The sequence below is a fragment of the Bos javanicus genome, chromosome 20 (genome assembly GCF_032452875.1).
Source record: "Bos javanicus breed banteng chromosome 20, ARS-OSU_banteng_1.0, whole genome shotgun sequence".
In the NCBI taxonomy this organism is placed as follows: Eukaryota; Metazoa; Chordata; class Mammalia; order Artiodactyla; family Bovidae; genus Bos; species Bos javanicus.
Window position 1 is genome coordinate 44,789,889 of NC_083887.1, and position 22,491 is coordinate 44,812,379.

Genomic DNA, 22,491 nt, shown 5'->3' on the forward strand with positions numbered 1-22,491 from the left:
ATCTCAATCCCCTGGAATGATGATAATCTATCATAGAGATGATATGCTTAGCACACTGGTTTTAACAAAGCTCTCTTGCACTCCAGTAATATAAAGACAGATTGCTTCATTTCATTCAGCCTGTTTTACCTGTGAATGAGGTTAATTATGATAATTGCTGCCTAAGAATGTGGTGAGAAATGAAAGAGCTAAAAATTTAAAAAGCACTTTGCTTATATCTTGGCACTTTGTAAGTAGTAATTCAATATTCGCTACTTGTACCAGTATTTTTAAAGTTGATATAATTGAGTTTAATCTTCATGTCTTTTGAAACTAAAAAACTGACTTCTGCAAGCACGTAAAGTCAAAAGGCATCATGAGAAACATATTGTGACATACATCTTAATAATCAGTAAATAGATCATTTGTAGAGCTTATTGAGAATAATGTGAGAGTAACTTTTTGAGGTTTTGAAATTATTTCTAATATAAACAATATAAGAATGTTTCAACCTTATATTATTGTCTTTTAGTGTATTTCAGTATCAACATATTATAACTATAAACAGAGTCAACTGATATACCTTGACACTTGAAATTCTATTAAATTCAATGTAATCACTGTTCATTCGTAAAAAAAAATTGAATCCTTGATCTACTTTCTGGTGTCTACTTACACCTCTATGTTTACATTTGCATTGAATTCTTGATCTTCTCATTTGCTACAGTTACTCTCTTCTCCAGGGCTTTCCTGAAAGCTCAGCTGGTAAAGAATCCACCTGCAATGCAGGAGACACAGGTTTGATTCCTGGGTTTGAGCCTCCTCCCTGGAGGAGGGCATGACAATTCACTCTAGTATTCTTGTCTGGAGAATCTCATGGACAGAGAAGCTTGCTGGGCTACAGTCCATGGGGTTACAAAGGTTCAGACAGAACTGAGGGACGAAGCACAGCACCCAGCACATAGGTATATAAAGAATATTTGTTGAAAGAAAGGTGAATTGTGAGGAGTTAATTTCTCTAGTTGCTTTACTGTATACCCCAATATTTTTGTTCTCACAATACTCACAACCTGCCTGAATGAACTTAACAATAGTTACTAAACTATAGAAGCAAAATTAAGTGTTTAGTAGATTAATATCAATGCATGATATCATATGTATACATGTTTATATAATGAATGTAAATAAACTTGTTTGTGATTTTCATGGCTCTCAGAAAAACTTATAACTCTTTTAAGATAAGAAAAGTGATACTGGAACTAAATTTATTTCCCCTTTTCCATAATAGGAATAGCAGGAGATACATCAGGTAATGTGATTTTTGTTATTTGTATGAAGTCATATATTCAATAATCATAAAGCAGGTTTGCTATTTTAAATACTAGTTGGGAAGAAAAAGTTTTCTGCTTTGTGTGTGTATTCACTTTCAATGTTCTTGTTTCTATTCAATAAGTTATCTCATTCCATCTGGTATGGAACACTGTGGTGTTATTTGCACTATCATCTAGATTGTTTATGTAAAGACACAGTAGGGGAGAACACTTGTTTGATCATGTGAAGTTATGTTAAAATAAGACAAATAAATGCCCACAGGTAGTTCATCAAGGTGAAAATTAAGCCGTCTTTCTAAACTAAAAGTCGAAAGCAAGGAAACAACATGAAAATAAGAAAAGAAAGGTGTCTGTGTATAAAGAGAAATTGAGTGAATCAGGCAGACGCTGAGCATGGAATCTAAGTATCCTGAAAGAATGTTCGAAATATTAAGATTCAGTCTTGTCTCTTTTCTTAATGACTTTCCCATCTTTATCAAAAATTGCTACAATAACATTTACCAGATATTTAGGACACAAATGTAAAGACCATACTCTAGGACCCAGAACTGTAAATAACCTTCTTTGTAAGATTCTTCTAAAAGGATGAGAAATTATTCCACATGTGAGAACATTAAATAAATGTGAAATAAAATCAAAGTTGGAAAATACTCTGGACACACTCTCAAAAGATTTATAATTAATTCTTCAGAGCAGAAGCCTTCCTTTCTAACAAATATGTATCACTTACTCACTTATATGATTTAAAGTATCCTAGATCAATTAGATCAGCCACCTATAAAAAGCAACTCAAAGTATTCCAGCTTAAATAAGATGAAACTTTAGCTTTCATGTGAAAGAATTCTCAAGTTGGGCAGGTAGGATGATTCTCAAAATCATCAGGGACATAGGTTCTAGCTGTCCTCTACTTTGTCTTAGCAAGTGGCTTTTAATTTCAAAGTCATTGCAAGGTCCTAGATAACACTTGAAACTTATATCCCTCCCTCTGCGTTTGAGGAAGCAGAGGTGAAGTTAAGGTGGGTGATGAGGCTGTATACTCTTGCCTGGAAAATCCCATGGATGGAGGAGCCTGGTAGGCTACAGTTCATGGGGTTGCAAAGAGTCAAACATGACTGAGCGACTTCACTCACTCACTCATTACAACTCCCACTAAACAACTTCTGCTTGTAGTCAGAATCAATCGAAGTTTACAGCTAGTGGCAGAGGAGACTGAGAACTCTAGTCTATCAACTTGGAAAGCTAACACAACCAATAGCACAGTGTTATTGTTATTAAGGAGGAACAGCTGAAGGGATATATGTGTGGGCATATAAGTCTCTGCCAAGGTCTTCAGTAGAGTTCTAGTACACTTTATTTTCTAGGTATTAAAAAAATTACCCTTATCTATATTGTTTTATAATCAACATGTAATGATGGGATTATTTCCACAAACCATGAGGTTTTATAAACCATTAGGCTTAATAAACCATTGCGTTTAGTAATAAATTACCTGGATTCCTGTTTGTTCTTTGTCATAATATTTTTATATATGATTTTGGGAGTTTATTTCATGGCACTGAACTTTCAATTTATTTAATCCAAAATGCCTATTATTTCTAAATTCAATTACCCATCAATATGTTTGCTGTCCTTTATATGTTTTTCTACTTGACACACATAAAATGATTACATATTGATAAACATTTTTCTGGAAACTACCACGATCATAATTCTAAATGTAATTTAGAAGGTAAATTCTAATATAAACTTTTTTTTTAAAGTAGACACTATATTTAACAGTAATATATTCTAAACAGTTGATAGTTTCCTAAATTTTCATTTTCATTGTGACTTTCAATAAATATAATGTGAATTTAATTTGTTTTCATAATAAGTGATTGGTAAATTCATTAGTTCATTTTACAAATAATCACCAATTATGTAACTATTATTGTTTCAAGTGCTTAAAATATATACTAAGAAAATAGCAATTGATTAAATTATCAGTTAAGGATAGAAAAATATGTATATAAGATAAGAAATATGGTTGTATGAAAGCATATAGCTAACAATAATTATGTTCAACAGATATAGGAATACTTTTATGAGCAAGATTGGAGTGCCTATCAAGTATCCATATAAAGTTGGTGGAAAGAACGTTGAACATATGAATCTGGAGTTCTGGTGAGACAGTTTTAGGATAGAACTTTGGAACACATCAGCATATTGACAAAGCCATGGAAATGGATATGGAGTTAGAATCCCAACATAAAAAGAGAAAATTTGTAATATTAACCATCATGACACATCAAGCATCCATCCAAAGATGTTGAAAAGAAGTAGCTAGAGAGAGACAGGGAAAAGAAAACAAGCACTTCTGGAAAGTGTTTTAGTGAAAGTACAGTTTCCTGGAGAAAGATGTATTCAGTTCAGTTGCTCAGTCCTGTCTGACTCTTTGCGACCCCCTGGAATGCAGCATGCCAGGTTTCCCTGTCCATCACCAACTATCAGAGATTACTCATGTCCACTGAGTCAGTGATGCCATTCAACCATCTCATCCTCTGTCGTCCCCTTCTCCTGTCTTCAATCTTTCCCAGCATCAGGGTTTTTTCTATTGAGGAAGTTTATTGCATCAGGTGGACAAAGTATTGGAGTTTCAGCTTCAGCATCAATTCTTCAATGAATATTCAGGACTGATTTCCTTCAGGATGAACTGGTTGAATCTCCTTGCAATCCAAGGAACTCTCAAGATCTTCTCCAACACCACAGTTCAAAAGTATCAATTCTTCAGCACTCAGCTTTCTTTATAGTCCAACCCAAACATCCATAAATAACTACTGGAAAAAACATAGCTTTGACAAGATGGATCATTTTTGGCAATGTAATGGCTGCTTTTTTATATGCTGTCTAGGTTCATCATAGCTTTCCTTCCAAGGAGCAAGCATCTTTTAATTTTATGGCTGGAGTAACCATCCGCAGTGATTTTTGAACCCAAGAAAATAGTCTGCCACTGTTTCCCCATCTATTTGTCATGAGGTGATGGGACCAGATACCATGATCTTCGTTTTCTGAATGTTGAGTTTTAAGCCAAATTTTCACTCTTCTCTTTCACTTTCATTAAGAAGCTCTTTAGTTCTTCTTCACTTTCTGCCATATGGTGGTTCATCTGCATATGTGAAATTATTGATATTTCTCCTGGCAATTTTGATCCCAGCTTGTGCTTCACCCAGTCTGGTATTTCGCATACTGTACTCTGCATAGAAGTTAAATAAACAGGGTGACAATATTCAGCCTTGACATACTTCTTTCCTAATTTGGAACCAGTCTGTTGTTCCATGTCCAGTTCTAACTGTTACTTCTTTACCTGCATACAGATTTCTCAGGAGGCAGGTCAGGTGGTCTGGTATTCCCATCTCTTTCAGAATTTTCCCATTTTTTTGTGATCCACACAGTCAAAGGCTTTCACATAGTCAATAAAGCAGAAGTAGATGTTTTTCTGGAACTCTCTTGCTGTTTCAGTGATCCAATGGATGCCAGCAATTTGATTTCTGATTCTTCTGCCTTTTATAGATCCAGCTTTAACATCTGGAAGTTCATAGTTCATGTACTTTTGAAGCCTGGCTTGGAGAATTTTGAGCATTACTTTGCTAGTGTGTGAGGTGAGTGCAACTGTGCGGTATTTGAACATTCTGTGGCATTGCCTTTCTTTGGGATTGGAATGACAACTGAGCTTTCCAGTCCTGTGCCCATTGCTGAGTTTTCCATATATGCTGGCATATTTAGTGCAGCAATTTCACAGCATCATCTTTCAGGTTTGAATTAGCTCAACTGGAATTCTATCACCTCCACTTGCTTTATTTGTAGTGATTCTTCCTAGGGCCCACTTGACTTCGCATTCCAGGATGTCTGACTCTAGGTGAGTGATCACACCATCGTGGTTATCTGGATTATTAATATCCTTTTTGTACAGTTCTTCTGTGTATTCTTGCCACTTTTTATTAATATCTTCTGTTTCTGTTAGGTCCATACTGTTTCTGTCTTTATTGCTCCCATCTTTCCATGAAATGTTCCCTTGGTATCTCTAATTTTCTTGAAAAGATCTATCGTCTTTCCCATTCTATTATTTTCCTCTATTCCTTTGCACCGAGGAAGTCTCTCTTATCTCTCCTATCTATTCTTTGGAAACTCTGCTTTAAGTAATCTATTTTCTAAAAGAAGGTGCTGTCAATGTATAGACAATCCTTAACTCACTCCCTAGGTTTTTCTACTATATTTATTGTCTTGTATACATATTGCAAAATTTTATTTTTTTACAAACTTTATCTTTCATTTGTCCCCACCAAATATAATATATTATATTTGACCACTTTTCATCCTCTTCATGGAGAAGGCAATGGCACTCCACTCCAGTACTCTTGCCTGGAAAATCCTATGGATGGAGGAGCCTGGTAGGCTGCAGTCCATGGGGTCGCTAAGAGTCGGATACGACTGGGCGACTTCACTTTCACTTTTCACTTTCATGCATTGGAGAAGGAAATGGCAACCCACTCCAGTGTTCTTGCCTGGAGAATCCCAGGGACGGGGGAGCCTGGTGGGCTGCTGTCTATGGGGTCGCACAGAGTCGGACATGACTGAAGTGACTTAGAAGCAGCAGCAGCATCCTCTTCAACCATTATCATACAGTTATACTAAATCACTCCAATTGTGCTTCTTGAAAAAAAAATAACCTTCTTATGTTGGTTTTTGAAATAGAATTTCTCAGTACAAACGTGAGTGGTTTCTTCATAGAAACCAAATATTGGCTAAAATGGAGGAGAAAAAGGTTTTTTGATAATAATGTCCTTTAATATTTCTGCATGTGTAATTTCCTACAAATTTTAAAGCCTTTGAAAAGTTATAGAATAGTTTTTACTAAGGAAAATAAAGTCCACAAGAATTTATATCAGACTTGTCCTTTGGTTGCAATATATCGTAATGCGTTTGGCTTTAGCTATGAGTCTGTTAAGCTTATATTTCAAACATATTAGCTTGAAATTCTATTCCATCTTTTAAAAAACAAGATAATAAACATAGTCTCTGAAATTGTTCTTTGATACAAGACGTTATATCCAGAGGAAACAGTACATGTGGGATGCTTCTCCCTCACTTTGATATATATATATTGAATAAAAGCATTTTTGAAAACATTTTGAAAGATATTACAGGATAAATGAGAAAACTCCATAAACACTGTAAAACAAGAATAGGGCCAGATCAGTGATGTCTACTGGCCTATATCTATCTGTAGGTATAGATAAAGATAAATCTTCCTTTCTGCGGTATACCTTTGTTCTGAACATAACATGTGGAGGTTAAGGCAATTTAAAGATTTTAGTAAGGCCTAAAATATATTTCTAAAAATACATTTTCATACATGTATAGTTAATTAATTTTTTAGGCCACAGTTTTTAACAAATGTTTCTTAGTTTATATAATATATATGCACTGAAATATTTCGGTAAATTTTTTTTTGTAACTGTTTTTACAGAGATGATCTGCATGAGGAAGATTTAGAGACTAGAATAATCACTACCTAAGATTCAGTATTTCAGAGGCCCTTTTTCTAAGAGTTTTTATAACACTACATAAAACGTCAAAATCTAAATTAGGTTTGGGTTAATTCTTGTGGCAAAATATTAACTTCAAAGCTATTTTAAAAAGGGAGAGAAAATATTGTTTGTGAAGTTGGTCATTTAAGTAATCTTGTTATCACTTCTGTAAGAGTCACAGTTTTGGATTATATTCTTATGAAAGGGAAAACATTAGAATGATACTTTTTGATGTGTGAGGCCTTGGATAAAGGAGCATTGCAGTGTTAGGATAATCTCAGCTAAGGCCCATAAGAATGCTGTAATAAACGTGCTTGGTTTCCCTTTGGAAGCAAAGAAGAAGTATCTGTGACAGGTAGGTAATTATCCATAACTCTTTACTTCCTATTTATGTTATAATTATGTGATGCTACAATGCCTACTGCTAGTTACATGGGCTTGGCCATGTAGACTATAGGAATATGGTTGTATAATTCTAGCTGAAACTTTAAAATATATGTAAAATTTTTTTTTAGCTCTCTCAAGCTTGCCAGGTGAAAAGCATACCTCAGGGAGCCATTGTTCCTTCTGCTTGAGATTCAGAATGAAGACACGTGGATCACAGAGACTTATAAGAGACACCAACACATTGAATAACATAGAAGAAATGAATAAATTTCTAGTTACCTATAACCTACCAAGACCAACTCATGAAGAAATGAAAAATCTGAACACACTAATAATTGATAAGGAGATTGAATCAGAATATTTTCAAAGTAAAATCTTGGCTCTACTCTTCAGCATCTCCTTAACCAAAGTTTCTCAAACTTCATTTAGAATAGGAATTAGATTTCTAGATGTTATTGCCTGTTTATTAATATTATAATATTGAGTGCTTCCCTTAAAGTATTTCATATTTTATTTGGTTTTAATGAGAATGTTTAATGATGTTAACTATATTTTATTAAAATTTAAATAATGTCTATTTTATCTTTAAGAGACTTAAACCATAATATAAAGTCTATAACAAATGGTTCTATTCCTTAGCATAATGGACCTTGCCATAAACACAAGAAAATCAGGCTAACTATATTTGTAAGTATGAAAAAGAACACTTTAAACGTTTTTTTTTTTTTCCTTGGACTTAAAGGAACCCAATTTTATAGTCTCGAACGTTTCTATAGAAACCTATTCTACTTACCCAGAGGCAATTCTTTTTGTTCTAAAATTCCTTGAACTATGCAATAACAGTGTTAGTTGCTTAGTCATATCCAACTCTTTGTGACTATAGCCCGCCAGGATCCTTTGTCCTTAGATTTCTCCCAGCAAGAATACTGGAGTGGGTAGCCATTCCCTTCTCCAGAGGGTCTTCTTGATCCAGGGATCAAACCTGGGTCTCCCACATTGCAAGCAGATTCTTTACCATCTGAACCACCAGGGAAGCCATGCAATAATGTTAACAGTTAAATTAGAACATCTTTCAAAATAATCTTAAATTTATAAAAATATTTTATGAGTTTTGTATTTGCAGTTTTTATTTTGATAAGTGAAAACTCTAACTTATTCACTATTAGCACGTGTCTATGGATCTAAAGAAATTATAAAAATATATTATCAACTTTTATTTTCATTAAGGTAGTCAAGCCTTGAGGCAATGGATTCTAGAAAATTTTAGAAATTTAACATTATATCTCTCTCAATAATATATATCCATCATATCAAGGGAAAATTTTAAAGAGATTGGATATAATGTTTGACATTCTAACTCTTTCTTGACATAACTGACTTAATGGCAGCAAAAAGAGGTGTATTTTCACAATATCTTATAAAATGACTTAAATAATAACACTGTTTATTACTTACACAGCAAGCATTCTGGAGACAGGGATGTTCAAATTAATTACTTTATCTAAGAACAAGCAAGAGTTGACTCATTGGAAAAGACTGATGCTCGGAGGGATTGGGGGCAGGAGGAGAAGGGGATGACAGAGAATGAGATGACTGGATGGCATCACTGACTCAATGGACTTGAGTCTGGGTGAACTCCGGGAGTTGGTGATGGACAGGGAGGCCTGGTATTCTGCGATTCATGGGGTCGCAAAAAGTCGGACACAACTGAGCGACTGAGCTGAACAAAACTGAAGAACAATAGTTCTGGAAGTCCCAGAGAGAATCCCATGCATGCATTTATATGGCCTTGGCATGCATTCGTTAATTATATTAGACTTTAAACTAATTTCTTTTTATCTCTAGGTCTGGAGGAGGGACTTAATTTTCTTAAGGACATTATCATACCTTATCATGGAAATTCAGGACCTATTACTAAAGAAGAAAATGCAGCATGTGTTTGGATTGAACACTGAGCAGTGTCTGAAACTTGAGATTATTTTGGAGGCCTAAACCTAAATTTTTTTTTTTAATTCTTTTTTTTTTTTTTAATTTTGTAAATGAAGATTATTAACTGCTTGCTTTGGTTTAAAATAAAATTACTGCTTAATAAATCCAAATGATCTCACTTATTCCCTATTCTGGTACATAATTTACAAAAGTATTTTAAGCCAATATATATATATTTTAAGCTAGTGTATATATATATATATATATATATATATATATACATGTATGTATATAATATTTATGCTAATGAAAATAAATTTTAAAGCACTTTATTAAGATTTTCTCTCTTACAGTTGAAGTGGATGGTTGATTAATCTGGATGGAGATCTGATTAGTACTTTGTTAAGAATAAATGGATTTTTTCCGCTAAGGAGACTGTGACCCTGTCCAAGACAGGGTCCTCAACTGTGATGTCAACCTCATTTCAGATTGGCTGCCAGTAAAACACACATTACACATAACTGGCGATGCAGAAGAATTGTATAATCTTGAGCTTAATACTGCTAAAGATCTAACAAAATCTTGCCTGAGAAACATTTGGACAGTTGCATGAAAGATGGACAACATTATCCATTCAGAGACATGGATTCTCTAAAAATCTACCTCTGTATGTAACCAGACTGGCAGAAATTACTTTTATTGAACTTTGTGCTTTGTTGTGGTTCTGTAAAACATTACTGAGAAATGTTAAAACAAACAAACAAACAAACAAAAAGTCCAGTGAAACACATCTCTGAGTTTATCTCAAGGATGTTGTTGAGGACACTGCTTACTACATTACAAAGTCTTTGGGGATCTTTGGGGATATTTTTCTGGTTTAATACAAGGAATACTTTTGTTTTCATCCTTTTAAATGCTTTACCTAAATTTGCCTGAAGCTTGCAATTTACTTTTATTTTATAAACACACATCTTTTTTTTTTTTTTTAAAGGTTTTTGTTGTTTAGATCTTCCATCCCAAACTGGAAACAATATTTAAGTTGTGCTTGTGGGAATATTGTGTGTGTGTGTGTGCAAGTCATTCAGTTGTGCCAACTCTTTGTGACTCCATGGACTCTAGCCTGCCAGGCTCCTCTGTCCATGGGGATTCTCCAGGCCAGAATACTCTAGTGGGTAGCCCGTTCACTTCTTCAGGGGATCTTCCCAACCTAAGGATCAAACCCAGGTCTCCCATATTGCAGGTTTCTTTACTGTCTGAGCCACCAGGGAAGCCCTGTGGGAATATTAATGCATGTTAAATGAATTAAACATTTGCATGGGCACTGCCAGGCATCTGAGTGGCACCAGAAGTCCTGAAGTCACTTGGAAAGGATTATAGAGGATGGAATAGAGTCCTGAGGAGGGGTATGATCCTGAAGGGGCAGGATATGGCACTGGTGGTCCCCTGGCTCCTGGTGGAACAGTGCCCCCTGGAATAGGTGTTGCTGCTTCTGGTGCTTGGGAGGAGTAGAATCAGAGTATGGCCCTGGAGATGGATGTGGCATATTAGGGGTAGGATACTGCCCTCCCGTTCTCAGTGCCCACAGTCCAGAATACGTGGTTCCCCATGGACCTAAAGGACCAGCCACATTTAGATCTGTGTGTGTACCATATTGTTGTTGGCAGTTCTTGAAAAGATGCAAGTCCATGTAGGTTATGGCCCTGCTAACCCAGGACCTGGCACAGTTAGAGCTGGATAAGGACCCCCAGGTTGGGGTGTGATGGCCCAGAAGGAGGAAGGGGTGCCATGGATCCAGGAGGTGGTCTCGTGGGAGGCACAGAGGAAGACATTCTGTTGGTGTGGGTCCAAAATGCAGAGTGGAGGGTGTTACACTTGGTGGGGTCCAGGCACATAGAAAGTGGAGTACTTGGGTTATTCCAAGGGTTTGAACACAGCCTGCCTTGAGGAGGTTGGCCAGGTTCGGTATTACTCACAGCAGAGGCTTTGGCATGGTAGGTTCAGGTAGTGCATCTGCCAAGGAAAATTCATGAGACATTTTCCCGGCAGGATCTGAACCTGCAGCATGATCTAAAAGCAACGGCTCCCAGGGAACTGGGTGCTGAAGAGCCGTCGCAGAGGTGCCTCTGGTAGAGGGGTGATGGGGTTGGGGGGATTCCTGGGGCGGTTAGGTAACAGCACCAGTAGCATCAGCGGCAGGCAGCTCTCCTTTAAACAAGTGTAAGTAAATGAATAGACTTAATTTTATTCCTATTATAAGAATTCTACTTTTTTTTTTTTGAATAGCAATGATGTTGATCTCTTTATTTATTTTTTAATATAAATTTATTTATTTTAATTGGAGGCTAATTACTTTACAATATTGTATTGGTTTTGCCATACATCATCATGAATCCGCCACGGGTGTTTTGCATGAATAAAACCGCTAATGTTGATGTGACAATGTTGGTGAGTTTTTCTCACTTATAGACTATGTCACTGCTGTTTACTACATTTTCTTGATCTCAAACACTATTGTATAGCTAATATTGGAATTGTCATTGTCAAAGCAAGGTTACACTTTTAAAAATCAACTGCAGTGTCTATAGGTTTCAGAGAACATAATGGTGTTTGGTATAAACATTTTAATTTCATGGCTGAGCAAAATGAGATTTATTACTCTTAAAGTCATATTTTATGGAGAAATGATTACATTTCAGAAAACAATTCTATAATCCCAGGGAAACATAATTATAGACATTGTTTTAAAATTGTCATATTGCCACCTACTTTACTTTCTAGAAATTAATAAACAAGCTCTATAACTGTACCTGAAGGATACAGAGAGTTAAACAATGCACTAAAGTTAGCTCTGGTGGATAAATATTAGCTTTTTCACATATGAATGATACTTGTCAAATAGAAAAACAAAACTTGTAGACAAAAATAAAACTTTGAAATTGTATTTGTAAGATGATTAAGTAGTGCTAGTACTGAAGTGTGTAGATGAAGTTTTTTAAATCTATTTTGGTGATTACTCTGAGTTTTTATTGTAACTTCTTGATGGATAGTTGCTATTTAATATTTTCAGTAAATAAAATAAAAGTCATTTTTGATAGTTTGCAGCAAAATAAAATAAATTACTTTATTTTATTAATATCTTGGCTGGAAACAATTTCTTTATCTTCAAACTACAATCAGCTCCTAAATATGCATGTATTTGCAGATACATATATACACATATGATGCTTATCATTTCTTTAGTATATATTTAATTTGAAATATATTTCTTGGTGCACCAGCCCCAAGCATCCAGTATCGTGCATCGAACCTGGACTGGCGACACTGGAATGACCCAGAGGGAGGGTATGGGGAGGGAGGAGGGAGGAGGGTTCAGGATGGGGAACACAGGTATACCTGTGGCGGATTCATTTCGATATTTGGCAAAACTAATACAATATTGTAAAGTTTAAAAATAAAATAAAATTTAAAAATGAAAAAAAAAATATATTTCCTTAGGTAATGCTGCTGCTGCTAAGTCACTTCAGTCATGTCCGACTCTGTGCAACCCCATAGACGGCAGCCCACCAGGCTCCTCTGTCCATGGGATTCTCCAGGCAAGAACACTGGAGTGGGTTGCCATTTCCTCTTCCAATGCATGAAAGTGAAAAGTCAAAGTGAAGTCGCTCAGTCGTGTCCAACTCTTCGTGACCCCATGGACTGCAGCATACCAGGCTCCTCCGCCATGGGATTTTCCAGGCAAGAGTACTGGAGTGGGGTGCCATTGCCTTCTCCACCTTAGGTAATACTTATCATTTTAAATGATATATGTTACCCACCTAAATTACTTCGAACTCTAGGTTAGATGTTACAGTTGTTCAGTCACTAAGTCATGTCTGACTATTTGCAACCCCATGGACTACAGCATGCCAGACTTCCCTGTCCTTCACCAACTCCCAGAGTTTAATCAAGCTCATGTCCATTGAGTCAACAATGCTAATCAACCAACTCATCCTGTCCTCCCCTTCTCCTGCCTTCAATCGTTCCCAGCATCAGAGTCTTTTCCAATGACTCAACTCTTCATATCAGGTGGCCAAAGTGTTGGAGTTTCAGCTTTAGCAACAGTCCTTCCAATGAATATTCAGAGATAATTTCCTTTAGGATTGACTGGTTTGATCTCTTTGCAGTCCAAAGTACTCTCAAGAGTCTTCTCCAGCACCACAATCTGAAAGCATCACTTCTTCAGTGCACAGCCTTCTCTATGGTCCAATTCTCACAACTGTTCCTGTGAAATTAAAAGACACTTTCTCCTTGCAAGGAAAGCTTTGACAAAATTAGACAGCATTTTAAAAAACAGAGACATCACTTTGCCAGCAAAGGTCTGTAGAGTCAACCTATGGTTTTTCCAGTAGTCATGTACAGATGTGAGAGATGTTGCAGACATAAAATTAATTGGAATATACAGGCCACCAATACCCAATAAATTAAATAGAAGAGAGAAGCATGAATAAGTGGCCAGAATGGATGTTATGAAGGATGGTTCATGTGATAAATACAAGGTTCTGTGTGAGTAAAAGCATCAGTGTTTTTGGATGTCTTCCAGATGATAAAGGGTATGTAAAAGTAAAATATAATACAGGTTTGTTATATCTAAGAATGTTGAAGATGTCCTTTACAGCTTGAACATTAACTTTGAATAAGGGTGTGGTCAGACCAAGTGAAGTGAAAATAGCTCAGTCATGTCCTACTCTTTGTGGGACTATACAGTTCATGGAATTCTCCAGGCCAGAATACTGGAGTGGGTGGCCTTTCCTTTCGCCAGGGCATCTTTCCAGCCCAGGGATTGGACTCAGGTCTCCCACACTGCAGGTGGATTCTTTACCAGATGAGCCATAAGGGAAACCCAAGAATACTGGAGTGGGTAGCCTCTCCCTTCTCCAGTGGAGTGGTGGTAAAACCAAACACAGATGTAAAAGGAATTATGCTCTAGGATACTGGTGATTCTGTCATTAAGTTTACACAACAATGAGAGAAATGAGGAATCACAAATGCATTTTAGAAGACCACAAGAGCTGCAGTGTAAAACATGAATGGATGGACACAAAACAGAGAAAGGGAAAACTGTTTAAGAATATGTGCTAATAATCCAAGAAATAAACTATAGTCTGTTATATATCACTGGCTTACAATTCACCATTCAAAAAAGTGAAGATCATGGCTTCTGGTTCCATCACTTCATGGCAAATAGATGGGGGAAAACTGGAAACAGTGGCAGATTTAATTTTATTGGGCTTCAAAATCACTGCAGATGGTGATTGCAACCACAAAATTAAAAGGCTTCTTGGAAGAAAAGCTACGACAAACCTAAACAGAGTATTAAAAAGTAGAGACATCACTTTGCTGACAAAGGCCTGTATAGTTGAATCTATGGTTTTTCCAGTAATCATATATAGATGTTAGAATTCTGAGGGATGAAAAATTGATGCTTTCGAATTGTGGTTCTGGAGAAGTCTCTTGAGAGTCCCTTGGACAGCACTGACTGGAGATCAAACCGGTCAATCCTAAGGGAAATCAGCCCTGAATATTCACTGGAAGGACTGATGCTGAAGCTCAAGCTCCAATAGTTTGTCCACCTGATGCAAAGAGCAAACTTATTGGAGAAGACCCAGATGCTGGGAAAAATTGAGGGCAAGAGGAAAAGGGGACAACAGAGGATGAGATGGTTGGATGTCATCACTGAATCAATGGAGATGAGTTTGAGCAAACCCTGGGGGATAGTGAAGGACAGGGAAGCCTAGCATGCTTCAGTTCATGGCGTTGCAAAGAATCATGCATGATTTAGCGACTGACCAACAGAAACGATACTGGCAATGAGGAAGGGAAAAAGTAGACAGGCTTGGGAGCTATTTAGGGGGTAAAATTATTTTAAAAAATTAAAATTAATTGAATATGCAGTGAAGTGAAGTGTTAGTCATTCTGTCATGTCTGACTCTTTGTGACCCCATGGACTGTAGCCCTCCAGGCTTCTCTGTCCATGGGATTCTTCAGCAAGAATACTGGATTCGGTTACCATTCCTTTCTCCAAAGGAAAATACAGTGGCTGAGGGAAAGATATGAATGAAAGATGTATTTTAATTACTGATTTAATCATATAAATGAATGGAAGATCATTCAATGAAATAAGAAACACAGAAGCACATAACAATCTTGCCGAAGATAGGATTAGGGGTTCAGTTTGGGGCCTGCTGAGTTAAAGAGAATTGAATATAGTTAGGCATAAATTATACCAAATGATTTCATTTATTTGCAGACACTGAGAACTGATATCAGTTGTGAAATATAGGATAGATAAAAGGAAGATAGTAAAAACAGCTGTAAATCAAAAATAAATTCTGCAGATCTGCTATACATCACAGTGTCTATGTTACAGTTAATACTGTGTTGATTTTGTTCAGTTGCTCAGTCATGTCTGACTCTTGTGACCCCATGGACAGCAGCATGCCAGGCCTCCTTGTCCCTCATTATCGCCAATAGTTTGCCCAAGTTCATGCTCATTGTATCATTGATGTTGTCCAGCCATCTCATGCTTTGATGCCCTATTTTCCTTCTGCCCTTGATCTTCCCCAGCATCAGGGACTTTTCCAATGAATCGTCTGTTCCCATGAGATGACAAAAATACTGGAGCTTTAGCTTCAGCATCAGTCATTCCAGTGAATATTCAGGGTTGCTCTCCGTTAAGATCAACTGGTTTGATGTCTTTGTTGTCCAAGGGACTTAGGAGTCTTCTCCAGTACCACAGTTCGAAGGCATCAATTCTTTGGTGTTTCACCTTCTTTATGGTCCAGCTCTCACAGCCATACATGACCACTGGGAAGACCATAGCCTTTACTATACAGACCTTAAGTCTATAATGGATTATAGTCCATAAGTCTATTATTATTAGAAGCAAAATTTAAATGGCTTATCCTTTGTATTTTACTCAAGGCTTTCAATGAAATTAACAAATATAATTATTTGTACTCATTACATTTCTTTGATTTCTTATTTTGTGATGTTTAATACATGTGCTATTATAATGAGAGATCATCAAATGTATTAGAATACTGAAAATTCAAGTTGATTTATTTTAGGCCATGAAAACTCAGGCAGAAATTGCAACCACTATTATTATGAAGTACAGAAATTGATCTGGGATAGTACAGGGAGTTGAAATCATTATCACAGTGCTAACAGACTAACAGCGATAAAGAAATAAATTGTGGTGGACGTTTTATTAAAAATAGATTGTACCTTTGCATTTTAGTAGAAGGCTTATGTTAATAAAGTTGTTTTAGTTAGAAAACTTAAAAAGAATTTATTCAAAGAGTAATAAAATCAGTAGCGGCCAAGGTTATTCTTGGCTGAAAAATGTTTATATCCTAAATTTTAAGTTTTTAGTTTAAAAGTTACATATAGAGGGATAGATGGAGATACACATATCAACAGCAATATGATTATAGATATAGATATAGGAAGCTACATTAAAACATGTAATTTATAACAATCTCTAGATTTAGAAAATGAATTGATGATAGAATGTGCAATTGATTTCTTTAAAACAAAAAGTGTAAGCAAATACAATATATAATTACAGCCTTCTCATGGTGAAGGGGCTTGTGTAATTCAATGAAGTTATGAGACATGCCATGCTTGGCCACCCAAGATAGATGTTTCATAGTGAAAAGTTCTGACTAAACTGGGTCCACTGGCAGAGGAAATGGCAAACCATTCCAGTATTATTGCTGCAAGAATACCATGAACAGTATGAAAAGGCAAAAGATATGACAGAAGAGCCTGGTGTGCTACAGTCCATGGGGTTGCAGAGAGTTGGACATGACTTAGTGACTGAACAAGTACAACCTATTCAAGGAGTGAGATTTGCTCTCTGTTACATTACTTCTGCTTTTAACTATCCCAAGACTGTTTACTGCACAAATATTACGGGCAAGGTGATATTTTTTTGTTGTTGCCCTTGCACAAGCTTTTGAAAGATTGAAGAATAAAGTGTAAGTAAGACAGAAGCAATGAAATTCAGGTAACTATACCAGCACAAGCAGCTGGAAATAAGAAAAGCAATACTAAAGGCAGGAAGAATCAGTGATTGATATCCTTGTTGGAAAGATGGATGTGATCAGGCTGAGAGATTCCATCTAAAATCGAATTTCCTGCTACTCAAGCAGCTTAATTTCATTTATTTTTTAAACAATATGACCTTGCAGAAGGTGTTTCAAAATATTATTTTATCTTTTTAAGTTTATAATTAAAATATAAAGGATTTTTTTCCTGCTTAATTTTGTGTTGTTTTTCTTTGTGCTCTGAGTTGAAAGGAGATAAGCTTTATGTTCCTCACTTAGTGTCCATATATCCAGTATATGTCTTGGGTTGAAAACACAGCAAACATGCCTCTCTCTTTGAAGTTTCCATTTGTCTCTCTTTCTCATATTTTCAACACAGGTAACTCCTGAGAAGACTAAGTGACATAATAGGAGATCAGCAGGAAACGTAAGCTCCATATTCTGTGTTAATGCATCAAATGTGCCAGCATTAAGATGAGGAATGACTTCCTGGTATGATGATTAGAATGTGTTTTCAGAAAGAAAACAGCCCTGTGTGAATTACATTTCTTACTTAGAGACCAAATGCAGAAATTAAATTGTATTGTTAATGTACTTTCCACAGAGACATAAAAATCTGCTTTCTGTTTTCATAGCATAATATTATAGGCTGTTAATGAATTCTTCTTTGCTTATCTTTTCCAATCCTGTGGGATGTCTTAAGTTGAAAATTACATACTGATTAGTGAAGGAAGCTGAGTTAAGTACTAAGGAGTGCTTTCAGAATCTATATAATTAAATGATCACAGACCAAGAGTTAAGCACTAGAGGGAATATTTACACTATTTTTTGGTGATGACACAAAATCTGTTATACAGAAGATAAAGAAAACATGAAGCAACATTTGATTTCTACAGTTATTCACTTGAGACTGGTTATATAAATAGATATTCTTGGGCACCCCTATAAAAGTTAAAACATAGGAATCAATCTTTGAGAGACTTCCAAAATTGTATTTGTTCATTAAATGTGTTCATTGAGTGCCAAACACGTTTGATGTAGATTATAGCAAGATACAGCCATTACTTTCAAAGATACTAAGTATTGTGGGGCAGGAGAGTAGGTTAACAATAAAATGAACAAAATCAAGCAAGGCTTAACTGACAGTTTTTATATAAGAGCATTAAGAGGAGAAAGGTATGACTTTAGGTGAAAAGAAGAAAAAATAGGAGAAATGTATGCTTTTTAGAAAAGATACTTTTTTTTTTTTTTTTTTTTTGTACTGTGCATCTGCCAGAAGAGTATGCAATTTACTGAAATTAAGACTTGGGGAAAAAGCAAATTTTGACAGTTGGAACAAAAAATTCCTTTGTGGTATGCTTAATTGCACACATCTACTAAATATCAAAGGTGAACCCCTGACCCAAAGACAATCAATCAACAGATTGATCATGATCAATGATCTATTCTACCAAGAGGTTAGTCTTCCTAACTGAGCTGACCTATCTAGAAAAGTGAAAAAGTGAGTGTTAGTCGCTTAGACATGTCTGAGTCTTTATTTATTGTACTTACTTAAATTTATTGTACTTCAAAATTGTTTATTCTATAAAGCACTCCAAATGCATTCATGTCCCCTGCACCGTGAAATACACTAAAAAACAAGATAGATGATTCAAAAAGGCATACTCAGAAATGGTGTCATTTCATGTAAATGTGCTTTGACTAAACAAGTAAAATTCCTATTTTTGGAATTTTTAGAGGTTATTTAATTGAATGTTTCTTTTATAATTGAAATGACTCATAAAACTCAAGGTATAAGCTTAATGTCTATTAAGAATCATATGCATTTTCTGGTCCTGTGTTGACTATAATTAATGTGTCTTCATAACTTGGACTATCAGATTTTTAGAAATATGAATTAGTTGAGGATCAAAATCTATGATTCTCTGCACTTCCTTTCACAGATTCTATAACACCTCAGAGGTGAAGTGGGTGGAATGTGATCACTTTTGTAGCTACAATTTCACATTGGGTGACTGCTTTTATCCTTTTTTTTTTACTTCCTCAATTAAATTGAGAAATTACAAAGCAGCAAAATGTTGCAGCTAATCCTCTGGGAGAAAAATTATATGCATATAAAATAAAATATACTGCCTTTTTCATGAACAGTGTGTGAGCTATTTGAAAATTTTATGCTATTAGCACTTTCAATATGTCATTAACCTAGAAAATAAGAGGGAATAATGAAAGTCATTAAAAGCAGTTGAGTGGCCTGCTGTAGCCTGGCCAATAAGAGAATAAAGAATGAGAAACAGAACACGACATTCTATTACATTACAATCTGGCAGGACTTTGTGTACAATGTGTGTGTGTGTGTATATATATATATATATATATATATATATATATATAAATTTTTCTGCCTCCATACTATGCTTTTTATGTATATAGGACAAAAGAAGGTTTTTAAACAGAATTGCCAAGTTCTAGACATAAAAAATGTCAGCTAAATCTAAAATGAAGGTCATTATTCTAAATTTGAAGCACACTCTGTGTATCTTCCTAAAACCTATTCTGTCACAGCCTTCTAAACTACTGTGTTCAGGCAAATTTTGAGTTTAGAAGAACAATCGTGAACAAAGATGATGAGGAAAAAAAAATTTTATACAATGGCTACTTTCGCTCTGACTCCAAAATTTATGTACTTATCATTGTGTTATGAGACAAAAGACATTCTATTTCCTTTGGGTACCACCCACAAAAGCCAAACTTCTTTTCCTCGACTATAGATTCACCTCAGCTAAGACCACCCCTAGAAACTCTCAGAATCATCTGATTTTAAGCTAACTTTGATATAAACTAATTAGAATTTTTTACTATTCCTTAGAACTTACCAGTTTTTTGTGGGTATTAAATTGATGGCATACTCAAGATTCCCACTGAATTCCTAAGCAATTTAGGACAAATGCATGGAAGATTATGTTCTTTTTGGTTTGGTAAACTTTGGTTCTGTTTCTCTAAAGAAATCTAGTTGTTGTTTACTCGCTTATCATGTTCATCTTGTGGCAACCCCATGGACTGCAGCATCCCAGGCATCCCTGTCCTTCACCGTCTCCAGCAGCTTGCTCAAACTCATGTCCATTGAGTCAGTGATGCCATTCAAACATCTCATTCTCTGTCATCTCCTTCTTCTGCCTTCAATCTTTCCAACTCTAATATAAGAGTTAAAATAGACATATGGAGAAAATTACAAGACAAAGGCAAAGGCAATGGAAGTAAACAGAAGTAAGACTTTAAAAATAGTAATAATAATAATGTTATTTATTTCTTTATTTACTTTTTGCTGTGTTGAGTCTTTGTTGCTGTGTGAGCTTTTCTCTAATTGCCATGAGTGGAGGCTCTTCTCTAGCTGTGGTGTATGGGCTTCTAAATGCAGCAGATTTTCTTGTGAGGCACAGGCTCTTGGGAATGTGTGTTTCAGTAGCTGCAGCACACGGACTCTAGAGCACAAGACTCAATAGCTGTGGTGCATGGGTTTATTTTTCCTGTGTGGCATGTGGGATCTTCTTGGGCCAGGGATTAAGCCCATGTTTCTTGCATTGGTAGGCAGATTCATTATCACTGAGCCACCAGGGAAACCCAGGGGTAAGATCTTAAAGTGCTGATGATTCAAGAACAGAAATGGGATTGTTTAGAAAGGAATACCGTATATATTGGGCTTCCTAGGTGGCACTGGTTGTAAAGAACCTGTCAGCCAATGCATGAAACATCAGGGACGTGGGTCCGATCCTTGGGTTAGGAAGGTAACCTTGAAGAGGTCCTAACAACCAACTCCAGTATTCTTGCTTGGAGAACCTCATGGAGAGAGGAGCCTGGCAGCTTTTGCTCCATAGGATCTCAGAGAGTCAGACAGGAATGAAGTGACTTAGTATGTACCCACTATACTGTAATAACTTGTTATCAGGTACAAGAGGTCATGGGAAAATAGTGTTAGAGTTGAGACCTAAGCTGATCTATACAAAATTTTCTTCCTTAACAAGGCAGCTGTTTTGACAACTTTCTAACAATAGACATTGACTCTATACTAGATATCCTCCAGTTCTTATTTTCAAAATGGGAAATGTTAGGAAATTAAATATATGCATGTTCTCAGTCACTCAGTTGTGTCAGATTCTTTGTGGCCCCATGGACTGTAATCTTGCCAGTTTCCTCTGTCCATGGGATTCTACAGGCAAGAATACTGGAGTGAATTGCCATTCCTTCCTCCATATATATGCATATATACACATATACCTTACATAACAATTGTTTATTCAGATACTATATGAAATAGTGATTCTTGAAATTTCGGGGTTTTCTTGTTATTTTGTTGAAATAATTTTACTTATAAGGCAAGTTAAATAATTTTGAGAAATGAAATTCTACCATCATAGTTTCAAATAAAACACCTCTCAATTTACTTAATAAAAAAGTTTTTGGCAGACAATATTGTATGAAAAATTTTGAACAACATGCTATATTCTGAAAAACTCAAAAAATGTGTGTGTGCATGTATATGTGCACACAAATGCTGAATAAAAGTTATATTCATGTCAGGCAATTACATAATTGTAATTATAGGAGAATAATTTTATCATGAAAGATCCCTGATTTTACTACTGAATCTTCATATTTCTCCAGGAAAATTCAATCACCTGATTCTACCACTTTTCCTTTACATCCTTCTTCACTGCTCACTACCCATTAGCAACTATCAGCTTCTTTCTTTGGCAAATCAATGCACATATTTAAAATTAGATTTTATATGCCAATTTATTTATTTTAAACTTTGTGTTTATTACTTATATAAAATCTAGTGTTTAAACAATACATTTCATTATCTTTGAAAATCATTTGGGGATCTTGTCTTGGAATAGAAGACATGGTTATTTTTTCCCCATTAAACTTATGGTTCTCCACCTAGTTTGACTTAGTGGCAGTTTACATGATTAATTTAAGTCCTTAAGAGAAAATAGAAGATACAGAATCTAGCTTTTTTCTTTATTTCTTTTCTCTTACAGAAATAGGATAAAAATCTTTACTACATGTATCAATAAAGATTCTCCAGAGAAATAGTAGGATAGATATGAAAATAAATTATCATTGTTATTATATAAAGTAATAAATCTCTTTAGATACAGAGATTTATTATAAGAAATTGGCTCACAAGATTTTGAAAGCTGGCAAGTT

At 35.6% G+C, this 22,491-nt stretch overlaps 1 pseudogene; it reads right to left on the reverse strand.

Moving 5' to 3' along the window:
• Window positions 1–10,495: 10,495 nt before the first annotated feature.
• Window positions 10,496–11,228, reverse strand: LOC133233382 (MAPK-interacting and spindle-stabilizing protein-like; annotated as a pseudogene).
• Window positions 11,229–22,491: the final 11,263 nt, after the last annotated feature.